Genomic DNA, 15,037 nt, shown 5'->3' with positions numbered 1-15,037 from the left:
TCACCCAAAAATTACAATTTTGTCATCATTAACTCACCCTCAAGTTGTTCCAAACCTGTATAAATGTATTTGTTCTGCTGAACACAAAGAAAGATATTTGGAAGAATGTTTGTAACCGATCAGATCTAACCCCACATTGGTAGTCAATGGTAGTCAAATGTTTAAAACTATACTCTAACAACCCATTACATTATATTTCAACAAGAGATGTATATAAAAATGTGCATAAAATAATATAAAAAAGAAAAAATAAATAATGCAAGATTATAATGCTACTGAAATCCGGTCTCAAAAACTGCCTTTTCTCCCCCTTTAATCTGCTGCCCACCAAAAGGTCATTGGCCAACTCTGGTACAATTGCTTTGCTTCAGTAGTCGCAGCTAATATCCTCTCACCCAAACAAATATGTGAGTCACTGTGCGGATGTCCACAGATAAAGCCAATATATTGTCAAAAGGACCCCAGGTCAAACCCCCTCCAGTGGCTTGTAACATTTCAGCTAATGGATTAGGCAAAATGAGAGCAGATGCAGCTGTCATGTCAGGCTGCCTGTCTGTGACACAGACCCGGCTTACTGTACTTACATGGAGCCATGTTTCGTATGGCTGGCATAGCTCTGCGGGTGACAAAGGCAAGTGGAGTATGTCAAATCGCCTCTTTTATAGTTCATCCAAAAATGAGAATTCTGTCATTAATCACTCACCCTCATGTTGTTCCACACGCGTAAGACCTTCGTTCATCTTCAGAACACAAATTAAGATATTTTTGATAAAATCCGATGGCTCAGTTAGGCCTGCATTGACAGCAAGATAATTAACACTTTCAATGCCCAGAAAGCTACTAAAGACATATTTAAATCAGATCATGTGACTACAGTGGTTCAACCTTAATGTTATGAAGCGACGCGAATACTTTTTGTGCGCCATAAATAACAAAATAACGACTTTATTCAACAATATCTAGTGATGGACGAATTTAAAACACTGCTTTGAATCTTTTGTTTCGAATCAGCGGTTTGGAGCTCCAAAGTCACGTGATTTTACTCAATCCGAATAACTGATTCGAAACAAAAGATTCGAAGCTTCATGAAGCAGTGTTTTGAAATCGCCCATCACTAAATATTGTTGAATAAAGTCGTTATTTTGTTATTTTTGGCGCACAAAAAGTATTCTCGTCGCTTCATAACATTAATGTTGAACCACTGTAGTCACATGAACTGTTTTAAATATGTTTTTTTTTGGCCTTTCTGAGTGTAAATGATTAGTTAGTAAATTGTCTTAATTTTTTAAGGCCAAATATATAATCTGTTTTTGTTAATATATTGAAATGTAATTAATGAATCCTTAAATTTTTGTGGCTTCAGTCATAGTTAGGATACGCTTTTAAAGCTGGCAGCATTAACAGTTTATATATCGAAATATATACCATTATCGATCAATATGGGAAAAAATTATCGAGATTACATTTTTGCCATATCGCCCAGCCCTAACTTTTTGTGTACCAAAAAACGAAATAACGACCTTTCAACAATATCTAGTGATGGGTGATTTCAAAACACTGATTCATGAAGCTTTACAAATCTTTTGTTTCGAATCAGTGATTTGGATCGAGTGTCAAACTGCCAAACTGCTGAAATCATGTGACATTGGAGCTCCGAACCGCTGATTTGAAACAAGATTCAAAGCAGTGTTTTGAAATCGCCCATCACTAGATATTATTGAAAATATAGATATTTGTTTTTTGGCGCACAAAAGTATTCTCGTCGCTTCATAACATTAAGGTTGAATCACTGTAGTCACATGAACTGACTTAAATATGTCTTTAGTAGCTTTCTGGGCATTGAAAGTGTTATCTTGCTGTCAATGCAGGCCTCACTGAGCCATCGGATTTCATCAAAAATATCTTAATTCGTGTTCTGAAGATCAACGAAGGTGTGGAACGGCATGAGGGTGAGTAATTAATGACAGAAATTTCATTTTTGGGTGAACTAACCCTTTAAATCATAAAACTGATCAAAAAAATGTAGGCACCATGTTCCAAGACTACAAAATGTAAGTTATTATTCAGTGATAATCTTCCCTTCCAGTGAGCTGTTTCATTTTGATTCATGAATCAGTCCGATTTGTTTACACAGGTCTGATTTGTTCACATAGCTCAACTCAAAGGATTCAAAAGATTCTTCAAAACATGTCAAATTATTATTACATGAAGAAAAAAGGGGGTTTGGAACAGCATGAGGGTGAGCAAATAATGACTGCTGGATGAACTGTTCTTTGACAGAGTCAAATGTCACAGGAAAAAATAAATAAAACAAGAGATGAAATGTAGCTGATATTACAGGCGAAGAAACTGGAAAACACAGTGTGGACACAAGAAAAAGAGTATAAACAAAATTTTAGTTTAGTCTGGTGTCAGATCAGAGAAAACATTTCATATTTTATGAGCCTCACGTAAAATCTCCATACATGGCCTCCACAGGAAAGCACACTTATGTCACAGCACAAATGCAACGCTGAATATTTTTAGCTCAACAACTTGCCACACTTGCATTATATATCATGAACCCCAGTGTGTGTGTGGGTCAGTGGGAGAGAAACTGACCAGCATGTGAAACTGTTTTGACACATTCGACACGCACTCAAATAAACCGAGAATAAGCAATCACCCACTCTGAAGTGATCATGCTAGCCACAACTGTCCTCGCCTCTCAGCACAGGCAACACCTCCACGCTTCCTAATCTCCGGGCCTGTAAGGGCCTCTGTCAAACCACAGTCTAGATTAAAAATACAGGAAACGCTCACTCTGGCAAAGTAAACACTTGCCAACCGTGCGCTAATAAAAAGGGTTATTTATGGACAGGGCACGGCTAGGATGGATGTTGGCACACTAGCCTAGCATTTGAGGTTTAGTTTCTCAGCAGGGCATTGAGAACAGAGGTGTACAAAGTCATAGAATATACATATATATATATATATATATATATATATATATATATATATATATATATATATATATATATATATACATATATATATATATTCAGAAGATCATCTCTCTTAAAGAAAGAATTAAAGTTATAGTAAATATTACAACTGGTGTGGTTTTATAAGCTGTAAAGAAGAGAAAATGTGAGAAAGCTGGTGTATAATAGCTAATCTGAGGGTCGTTAGCGTAAAAGTGTACCCAACAGGAAGAAAGGAGAGGTATGCAAGGCCTTTACACATGAGACCAGAACTAATGAGAAGTCCCGGGTGGGCTTTCTTTTAATACACACACTCTCTCTCTCACACACACACACACACACACACACACACACACACACACACACACACACACACACACACACACACACACACACACACACACACACACACACACACACACACACACACACACACACACACACACAGACAACTCTGTCATGGTTTCACAAAGAAAACAACATTATTTTAATATACAAATCTACTGTGGGAAATGTGGGATAGCAAATTCAAAATACATTTTCCTGTGCAAAATGCTAGGGTATTTTGTGTGATTTTTAACGAGTCGCTATGTGGTTGCTAGGGTAGGGTTGTACAATTCTTGGGAAATAATCTAATTATGATTTTTCTGAGAAAATTTAAAATGCGATTAAAAAACGCTCCAGGTTTGCTGTGCTTGTTTGTAGTGATGCACAATTTGTGATTATATGACAATATGACTATAAAATATTACTTCTACTACTACTAATAATAATAATGATAAAAAAATACTACTACTATCATAATTATTTTTATACTTAATAATAATAGTAAATAAAATATTACATTTTAATACAAAAATTACTATTGTAATATTTCATAATAACAATTTAACTAATATTTATGTTGTAATTTCTTCATTTTCAAATATTTCATGCTTTTATTTTGGAGCCCTTAACATTTCTCTTCTGTTAACAGCAGTGCTTCACTTCACTATTATTTATTTATATAAATCACAGCTTTTGCGATCTGATAATCATGCAAATCCATATTTCGATTAATGTCAATTAATCCTGGAGTCATACTATGGTATTCTGCTTGATTGCCCAGACATGAGTTTGCTAAAAGGTTTTGGGTATTTTTAGCGAGTTTCTAAGGTGTTCTGGTTGGTTATTGGGGTGTTCAACATGATCACTTGCAAGATTTTCCGGTCTCTAATTCTGATCTAACCATATCTAACGTGTCAGAAATAGTAACACAAAAGTTATTAATTTTAAAATTCATTTCAATAACATTCAAATGGTAGTGGGTTGAAGGGTTTGTGAGGTGCTCTGTCCTGGTGTACAGTGGGTCGAACTGACCTGAACTGTGACAACAATCAAAAGAGCGGGCCGATTTCAAAACTCTTTGCAAGCTTTCATCTGTTTGCCAGACTTATTATTAGTGAGCATCTGATCTTCTAACCAATCCTCAGATTACTCGCTGTATGTCCAACAGCTTCGAGGAAACTGACCTTGCCATGGCAGCACTGGCATAATATCAGAAGCAAGAATGATTTATCTTGTTCTTTCATTTTTTTTTGAACCTCAAGGCTTTTTCCACAGATCCTTTGTAAACAAACACTAAATATGATTTTGCTACTTCCCGTTTTCCAGTTCTGCATAACGTTCTGTGTGTGGGCTTGGAAATCATTACTCAGGTTAAGAAAAACAACGACAGAAAGACCAGGGACCAAAAATGTTAAAAATGTTACATTAATGTTAACAAATACAACTTTTGATCTTATTAATAAGCAGTGTTGGGGAAAGTTATTTTTAAATGTAATGCGCTACAATGTTGCGTTACTCCCTAAAATGTAACTAATTGCAATACTTAGTTACTTTTTCTCAACTGGGCTGGGCTTGCTTTTTGTGTTTTTTTAATAACAACAACAAGAAAAAAGAAACAGAAGATATATTTCTGGCAAATGTAAAGGTCCTTTCCCAGCAAAAGTGAAATGAATAAGCCTCAGGCTGAAGAAAATGCGAATTCATCATTGTACAGTAAAGAGCGCAGCTCAAATAAACCCTTCAGCTGTGCTGCCATTCTGGATTACAGAAGAATAAGACACAGGAGATGAAGGTTCAACACTCTTACTTCAGCAATAAAAACAAAAAATAAAACAAATGTCATGTTTATCGAAAGTCATTTTGCTTATTCGTATAGTTGAATCGGATCATCGAAGGTCAGCAGCAAAGACATTGGTTTATAAAGTGAGATTAAATACATAAAGTATATATGTGTAATTTAACATTTTATTATTGCAGGTTTGCATAATATTCTGTGTGGACATTTCAATTTTTTTTATCAATTTTGTGGAATACTGAATCTGTTTTTGTGCAAGTGAGATTTTAGTGTAGAACTACAATAACCATCATGTTTACACGTCACTTATTCCCCATTTCTCTCAACATATGGACAAGCTGCCAGTCAATAAATGGGAAAACAAAGTAACTTGCATTACTTTTTTGAAAAAGTAACTTTAAAAGTAATGAGACACTTTACTTGTTACTTGAAAAAAGTAATCTGGTTGCGTAACACACTGTTAGTAAATGCTGAGATTAACTTTAAGATTAACAAATGCTGTAGAATTCTTAATTGTTAGTTTATGTTAACTAATGTAAACAAATGTTGAATATAACTAGTAAAATTCATATTCACTGACAAGATTTCATTAAAGAACGTTCTTTCACAAGATGTAATATAAGTCTAAGGTGTCTCCTGAATGTGTCTGTGAAGTTTCAGCTCAAAATACCCCAAAGATTTTTTTAAATTAATTTAACTGCCTATTTTGGGGTATCATTAACAATGCACTGATTTACACTCGGCGCCGCCCCTTTAAGACGCGTGCTTCCTGCCACACGAGCTGTCGACTATATTACAGCGCATTTACAAAGTTCACACAGCTAATATAGCCCTCAAATGGATCTTTACAAGATGTTCGTCATGCATGCTGTATGCATGCTTCGAATTATGTGAGTAAAGTATTTATTTGGATGTTAAAAGTTTTATTCTGAATGAGTTTGATAGTGCTCCGTGGCTAAAGCTAACATTACACACTGTTGGAGAGATTTATAAAGAATGAAGTTGTGTTTATGAATTATACAGACTGCAAGTGTTTAAAAATGAAAATAGTGACGACTCTTGTCTCCGTGAATACAGTAAGAAACGATGGTAACTTTAACAACATTTAACAGTACATTAGCAACATGCTAACGAAACATTTAGAAAGACAATTTACAAATATCACTAAAAATATCATGATATCATGGATTATGTCAGTTATTATTGCTCCATCTGCCATTTTTCGCTGTTGTTCTTGCTTGCTTACCTAGTCTGATGATTCAGCTGTGCAGATCCAGATGTTAATACTGGCTGCCCTTGTGTAATGCCTTGAACATGAGCTGGCATATGCAAATATTGGGGTCGTACATATTAATGATCCCGACTGTAACGTAACAGTCGGTGTTATGTTGAGATTCGCCTGTTCTTCGGAGGTCTTTTAAACAAATGAGATTTATATAAGGAGGAGGAAACAATGGAGTTTGAGACTCACTGTATGTCATTTCCATGTACTGAACTCTTGTTATTCAACTATGCCAAGATAAATTCAATTTTTAATTCTAGGGCACCTTTAAAGGATTAGTTCACTTTAAAATGAAAAATTTAAAAATGATAGTTTAACAAGTTATAAAGTAAAATATCTATCTTCTGCAAGACTGCCAACTGATGTTGCACTAGTTACGCTTTTTCCGTAATTTGAATAGGGAAGGCGTAGGATGTAGCATAAGCGTTTTGAACTGCAAGAGTTTTAAACTTTCTTCTTAAGTTAAAAATGGAAGGAATATTTTACTTTATAACTTGTTAAATATGGATTTTTTTTTTTTTTTTTTTTTTTTACACAAATGCATCACTTCACTTCAGAAGGCCTTTATTAACCCCCGGAGTATTTTCATGATGGATAGATGCACTTTCTTCAGCTCATACTCGTTGGTCCCATTCATATCCATTATAAATCTCAGATGCGTCAGGATATTTATTAATACAACTCAGATTGTGTTCATCAGAAAGAAGAAAGTCATATACAGCTTGAGAGTGAGTTAAGCTTGAGGTCATTTTCAGTTTAAAGTGAACTAATCCTTTAATTTCTATGACTTTTCCTTGCCTGGAAACCACAATTTTAAATTCCCTAATATATCAATGTTTTATGATCCCTGTTATTTGCATGGAAATGCAAGCCTGTGCGTGTAAAGAAAGAAACATCATCTAGTTCTAACGGATCGACTTTCGCAAACAAACTGACGCAACCATTAACATGTACAAACTGAATTAGAATAAATCTAGATGTGACTCATTTAAAATTCCCTTGCACTCATTCTAGTTGGAAATATTATGATATCACGACACTGTATATGAATATGAGGTCCTTTGGCAGAAGCATGAAACAGTGCAGATGTACCAGATCACTAAAATGTCAAGTTCAGTGCCTTATGGTTAAAAGTCATCTGAAGCCCTCCTGCCACAGCGACACAGATGCTGGGAGGCAGATTCATGACCTCCTAAAATACATGCTCATTAAAAACTCTTGTACCTCACACCTTCCTCTCTGAGCAACATTTGAGCAAGTGTTAAAAAAAGCAACAAACTAGAAACTAGAATGCAGTCAATGCACTATATAATCTTTCAGTTTTCACTCAGTGACACATATAAGTTTATGACACGGTGCTAACCGACAGAATCAATATCACAAAACAAGTTTAATTTCCATACACCGAGACCAGTGTTTTAGGCTAGGCGTTTGAATGAGAGGACCAACCCTTCAGGATCTATGTCTGCTACCACCTGTTAACCCTGGCCAACACCCTCCAGACCCGTGGTTTCACGCTACATCCCGTTCTGCTCCACACCACACTCCCATAGAACATGAGGTGAGGGGTTAATCTGATATTGTGCTGAAGGAAACTACAAAGCAGCGAGCAGATGGCCATCTTTGAGCAAGGTTTCTGCTAAAACTCGAAAGCCAGAGACGGAAACAAGAGAAGCATTTTTGACTCAAACCGCAAAATTTTTGGCTTGGCGTTCACGTCTTTATGCAGATAATGAAGAGATAAAACAGCGCAAATGCACATGTGAGGTAAACCAAACCTTTAAGTGGGTGGATATGGAAAAAACAATAAGATAAGGATCAAATTTAGAAGATATTATTGAATAATATGCTGAATATTGACCTGAAAAAAACATTAGCACTTAAGTTTACTTTATTGGCCAAATACAGATGAAGATAAGAACAGTTAGATGAAAGTCCATCACAGTCTTTCCCACCACATATCCCTCTGTGAGATCCGGCAGCACAATAACATTTGCTGGATGAGAGATTGTGGGAGTATTTGAACTTCCTCATGACATTTTTTCGTAAGAGTGAGGGAGCTGGGGGGGTGGGGGGGGTGGGAAGATCACACAATAAATATGTACATGGACAGTTATAATCATGCTACACCAGGTTTTTGTGTAGTCAAACTGTATAAAAAAGTGTTTTGTTTTGTTTTGTTTTTTACAGAAAAAAAGTGTAAAAATGCTACAGTAATAAAAAATTAATTGTGTGATATGACTGCAATAACTGAGTATCAAATCAGCAAATAAGAAGGATCATGAAGGATCATGTGACACTGAAATACCAATAATATAAAATATATTTTACATATTTACCAAATTAGAATTAATTGAATGCAAAAAAATAAATAACTGTTATTTTTATGTTATGACCAAACAAATGTTTTTATGTTTTTATATGTTACATTTTAAATAAATATTATAAATTGATATACAATTTCCAATTAATTCTCATAAATCCCCATAAATTCCTGTAAATTCCATTAAATTACCATAAATTCCTGTTAATTCCAAATTGGAATATTAAGTTCCTGTGGAAAGTTTCTGGAAATTTACCGGAAACTTTCCACCCTTTTGCAACCCTACTGCACACTCACCAACATTTCAGCAAAAAGCCTTTGTCAGTTGTGTTACCTTACCATACAGTTTAACATTGTATTATACTTAATTTTACCTTAAAATACTGTTAAATTTATGTTTTTTCTATGTAACAGCTTTGAATTGCCGTATAATTTACAGTAGAAAAAAACAGTAAAAGGATTATTATATTTTACATATTTTATTGTTATCAGTAAAGGAAATTAGGGTGTTTTGCGTTGCATTTATTGCATTATTTTAGTGTTGTCGTGTGTTGTCTTTGTTGTGCACCGTCTATATATTGGTCATGTTTTATGGACAGACTGCTGCTTACAATGAACTTTGTTTCATCATGAGGTTTTCTACTGTACCATTTGTATAGTTATGGTAGTTATCACTACATTTTACGGTAAAAAGCAGATTTTGGTACCTAAAAGCAGGTTGGTAAATTAACATTCACATATAGTGAATTCACATAACATACAGTTATAAGTTGTAAAAAAGTATATATATACAGGCACCAATATGCCGTCCCATAATATCTGAAACACTGTGTCTATATTATACCATATTTTTAATTGTGAATTTATAGCAACCACAGGTAGCATTGTTTTTTGTTTGTTTTTTACCATCATTTTAAGTTTACCATCATGTTTTTTTCAGAGTAGATCTGTTAGTCTGACTTCACATATAACCAGATTTGGGCCAGTTGCATAAACTTAGTCACTATGTTAAGACTTTGACTTAAAGGATTAGTTCACTTTCAAATTCAAATTTCCTGATAATTTACTCACCCCATGTCATCCAAGGTGTTCATGTCTTTCTTTCTTCAGTTGAAAAGAATAATGCGCCGCGCATTACGTTGGAAAGGTCACGCATGTTGTAGGCGGAAGTACCAAAGAAATCGCCCGACATCATTGTTTTACATTTATTTGTAAAGGACATTTGACTTGACGTGATTACGTCATGCATGCAGATCGCAGAGCAGTGCAAGACGAGCATTTGTGGTTAAAAAGTAAATACATTTTAATTTTTTGTAGAAAAATAGTTTCTCCAGATAAGACTCTTATTCCTCGTCTGGGATCATGTAGAGCTCTTTGAAGCTGCACTGAAACTGACATTTGGACCTTGAACCTGTTGAACCCCAGTGAAGTCCACTATATAACCATAAAACCTTATTTTTTTCTTTTCGACTGAAGAAAGAAAGACATGAACATCTTGGATGACATGAGGGTGAGTAAATTATCAGGAAATTTTCATTCAGAAGTGAACTAATCCTTTAACTAGTTTGCTCAACTAGCAGGTAATCAGTCCAATTCAAATTAGACCAATCTATCTTTTTATGTAACTTACTTTAGAAAGTTAGGACCTTAACAGGCCTAACATCATCTAATTCCAACTGTTGTTATCTATTTGATGCAACAATTAATGTCTGGATCTCTGCTGACTGTTATTTAAAATTCCCCTGCATGATCTACACTCATTCCAGTACAAAAATATTACCACCACTGTACAATAATATGAGGCTGCTTTGTGTTTCTTGGCTGAAGCCGTTTGGTGCAGATCACTAAAATGTCAAGTTCAGTGCCTTATGGTTAAAAGCCATCTAAAGCCCTCCGGCCACAAGGAAACACTCACTGATGAAGAATGCTCCACAAGGCAACAGATGCTGCGAGGCAGATTGATGACCTATAAAATACATGCTCATTAAAAACTCTTGTACCTCACACCTTCCTACAGAGGGGTTTCATGTAGTTAAGCTTTAACAGTTTCCATGTTGCTGGATATGGATGAAGCCCAGCTTGAATCGCATAATCTAGGTCTTCACAAAAACCAGGGCCGCGTGAGCTAAGTTTATTGTAGAGACCACTGGAGGCAATGATCTAGGCTTACGATGCTTTTGGGAAAGGCGGCCAACACCGGTACGATTTCAGTCAGAATAAATGAAATCGAACTTTGAAAGTGCATGCAAACCCACTTTTTGACAACTAGTCCAGCTGAGCACTGGGATCCAAAGCATATATTTTCAAATGTGATTTTTAGTTTAGAGAATTACTGTTAAAAGTGCACTCTGTACTGACACCTACTGGCCTGGGTGTATGAAGTTTTACTAACCGCTGCTACAATCCATTGAAAACATTTTTCTTGTTTCTTGCTTACTTTTTAAAGTACTGGCTGAAAGCTCTGTATAAAATAAACATATTATTAGTGATAGTAGTAATAGTAGTATTTGCAATTTAGTCAAATGCATGGCTGGTCAGATGAAGTCAACAAGGTAAGAAGGGATGTCGAATCAAACATCTCTATCTAGAAGGCCGACGTCTAGACTATTCATATTATGTGAGTTTACAACCTTTTAATGATATTTCTCATGTCCGCCATTCATTACTTTAACATTTTAATTCAGAAAAATGCACATTTAAGTGCAGCTGCTCGTGACAGCAAGTTCACTAGGATGATGTTCTACAGGTTTTCATAAAACCTGATCAGCTTTATCATAAATATACTGTAATCCGACACATACCATCATAAACATTAACATTAAAACAACAATTATGAAACAAAACAAACAACCTCTATCCAACTGCAACCTCAGAGACTGAATGAGCTCCTCCATCTAACTACAAATCAACATGACAATACTGACTATTGACAATTCTTGCTAATACATGTTCATTTTGACAGTTAAACTATATATATATATTGCCATTTAAGCGCTGTTTTCAATTACATTCTCATAATATATACAGGGCCGGATTAACATAAGGGCTAGGTGGGGCTGAAGCCCCAGGGCCCGCGGGTAGAGGGGGCCCGTGATTGGCTGGAGGAAATGAGATTGACAAGTCATAGGTGGTTGATCTTTGTCTAATAAAATAACAAGAAAAAATGATTGGAAAATGTGCCTGACTGATAAATCCCCGTCCAATCAAAATCACTTTACAATTCGCGCCATATGACATCGCGGGAAACGCCTCTTTGCGTTATGCATGTAGATTAGACAAGCAAGCATTAGACGTTATGCAAGCCTTTATTGCTTGTTCAGCCTCGCTGGTGTTCAAAATGATAAAAAAAGTGATAGTGGTGCGCAAAAAAGGAAAAATAAGCTTGAAAGGGAGAAAAGGGATGCTAACCTTACATCAAAAATTCCAAAACTAACTACTTCGGTTCACATAAAACATCCGAGCCAGTGGAAGACCCCGCGTGCAGCGGCAGCTCCACAATTATCTTCACCCACTGCACGTTGAAAAAAGGTGAGATAGCAGCTGCATCAAGTTATTATTTTTATTATGAGTTAAGCCCTATTCGGATGGTAATTGTTTCTCATGAAAACGTAAGGTGTTTTCAACATTTACAGGGACGAGTCGATTGATTTTATTGACGTGGATTCAGAATGTCAGTGTTTTCTCTCATCATCATCACCCGTGTAAAAATCCCAAATTAACTTTCCTACTGTTTTTTGATGAACACCAATGTCGAGTGACTTGTCTCCAATATCTGCCTTTGAAGCACATTTTATCAGTTGCAGTTCTGGTGGCTCCATCCGTACAACTCGACCTCGACACATTCACAACACACGTTAACACAGCGGTAGAGTTACTCACGGAACACTGCAATAATTTGCAATCACAAAAGTTCTTTATTTGCATGTGCTTTAAAGCCCTGCCAGTTAAACATGTCATTCGTGTGCTGTTCTGAGATGCGCCTTTTCTGACCCCATACACCCGAAGCGTGCACACACATTTAAGCCTGTCAAACAGTACCTGACTACTGGACTTCATCTTTCGCGTCTGATTGCGCTACAATACTGTCAATTACACAAAAGGTTTACATAAACACAGTTGGTTATGTCTGAAGTTGAGAAAATCGGACGCGTGTAGGTCTTAAAGTGACAGCATCCTTATAGTTAGCATGCGGACCCTTGTCCTTAAAGGGATAGTTCACCCAAAAATTAAAATCCGTAATCACATACTCACTTTCAAGTTGTTTTAAACCTGAATGAGTTTCTTTCTTCTGTTGAGCACACACACACACACACACACACACATGTTTGTTTTTGTGAATTGTGGGGACTTTCCATAGACTTCAATGCATTTTACACTGAACAAACTGTACATTCTATCCCCCTACCCTGCCCCTACCCCTAAACCTAACCCTCACAGGAAACTGTGCAAACTTTTACTTTTTCACAAAAACTCATTCTATATGATTTATAAACCCATTTACATTGTGGGGACCGCTGGCTGGTCCCCACGATGTAGGTGAACTCAGGTTTATATTACATCATGGGGACATTTGGTCCCCACAATGTAATATAAACAAAAGCACACACACACACACACACACACACACACACACACACACACACACACACACACAAAAATATTTTGAAGAATGTGGGTAACCTAACAGTTGCTGGTCCCCATTAATTTCCATAGTAGGAAAATAATAATAATGTGGAAATCACTGGGGACCATCAACTGTTTGGTTACCCATATTCTTCAAAATAGTTTATTTTGTGTTAATCAGAGGAAAGAATTATTGTCTACTTTACTTCGTGTAAATAAGAGGCTGCAGTAACTTATTTCTGCTAATTTCTATATTTTTAAAAATAACATTATCATTTTGAGATAAAATGCAAGATAGAAAACCAGATGGACAAATCTCCATCTGAATGCATGAGTTGCACTGAGGTGCAATGCAAATTTATTTTTACTGACGTCCACATGAGAAACAATTACCATTTTAATATGAAAGCAAGGGTTTTTATGAATGCTTTCTTTGCCCCTTTAGATAACGACAGAAATAGTCCAATGCACAATGAAATATTGGTGCCATCACACTGTGGAATGGCAATCAGATGAAAGGGGGCCCTCGGTGTTGCTATAGCCCCAGGGCCCAATGTGTTCTTAATCCGGGCCTGAATATATATTAAGTGCACTTAATATAAGAGATTGTGGGAGTATTTGAACTTCCTCATGACATTTTTTTTTCCTATTTCCTAAGAGACATAGACATATTTGGAAGGTGTTGGCAACTTTTGTGCGTCTATTGGGTGCATTTCATCAGGACTAACCACAGAAGTTAAAGTGCACGACTGCTCAACTCTGGAGTTCACATAAATAACAGGTTAAATCTAGCACTGCACAACACAGTCTAAAATGCACAGCAGGTTTGAAATCAACAGTGTTGTCATCTTCTTACCTGCAATTAAAGCGATGAAATCTTCTTTGGAACAAAAAAACGCGACGCTTCGCCTCCCACAGACTCGCAGTGATTTGAATCCCGATTAATCCGCACGAGCGAGAGACTTTCAGTCTGTAAACTTCACCGGGAGCGCTCGTGCCCGACCGTGCACACACGTGTGTTTGTCCCTCGCTGTCTGTCTCCACGCAAAGAATGATTTCCTAAAAGCGAATGAGTCCCTGTGTATTTTTAGAGGCGCAAACTCCGGGAAGCCCGTCTCTTGTCTATCATTCGCGGCTCTGTGTGTGTATTTGGTGAGGAATAACGGGAGGTGAGCGTCAGTTCACAGTGGAGTTATTGTCCGCGAGTGCGACCCGGCGGCCGCTGATGGAAAAGGGCTGGGCTTCAGACATACACAAGAGACCCGAGCACAAAAACCAATAATAACCCTGCTTATTCTGCTTAGAGTCTACACTTTTAGAAATGTGGTTTGTTTGTTACAGTAATCATCAGACAAAGATTTGTTATATAATATTATATGTTATAATATAACATATAAACAAAAACATGTAGGCATGTTTGTTTCTTTGTTAATATAACATTTAAACAAAAACACGTTTGTTTGTTTGTTTTTTGTTTGTTTGTTAATATAACATTTAGACAAAACATATTTGTTTGTTAATATAATATTTAAACAAAAACATGTTTGTTTGTTATGTTTTTGTTTAAATGTTATATTACCAAATTGTTTGTTTGTTTGTTTGTTTGTTTGTTTGTTTGTTTGTTTGTTTGTTTGTTTGTTAATATAAAATTTAAACAAAAACATGTAGGCATGTTTGTTTCTTTGTTAATAAAACACTTAAACAAAAACATATTTGTTTGTTTG

At 36.0% G+C, this 15,037-nt stretch overlaps 1 protein-coding gene across 1 annotated transcript in view; it reads right to left on the bottom strand.

Moving 5' to 3' along the window:
• Nucleotides 1–14,443, bottom strand: part of plxnb1a (plexin b1a) — a 101,065-nt gene extending 86,622 nt beyond the window's left edge. Inside the window, exon 1 of the mRNA XM_067370809.1 lies at nt 14,170–14,443. The gene's annotated coding sequence lies outside the window, so the exon portion shown is untranslated. The remainder of the gene's footprint in view (nt 1–14,169) is intronic.
• Between the last annotated feature and the right edge of the window lie 594 nt (nt 14,444–15,037).

This window comes from Chanodichthys erythropterus, chromosome 20 (genome assembly GCF_024489055.1).
Source record: "Chanodichthys erythropterus isolate Z2021 chromosome 20, ASM2448905v1, whole genome shotgun sequence".
NCBI lineage: Eukaryota > Metazoa > Chordata > Actinopteri > Cypriniformes > Xenocyprididae > Chanodichthys > Chanodichthys erythropterus.
The sequence above is the reverse complement of the archived record's forward strand: the minus strand, read 5'-3'. Positions and strand labels throughout refer to the sequence as shown.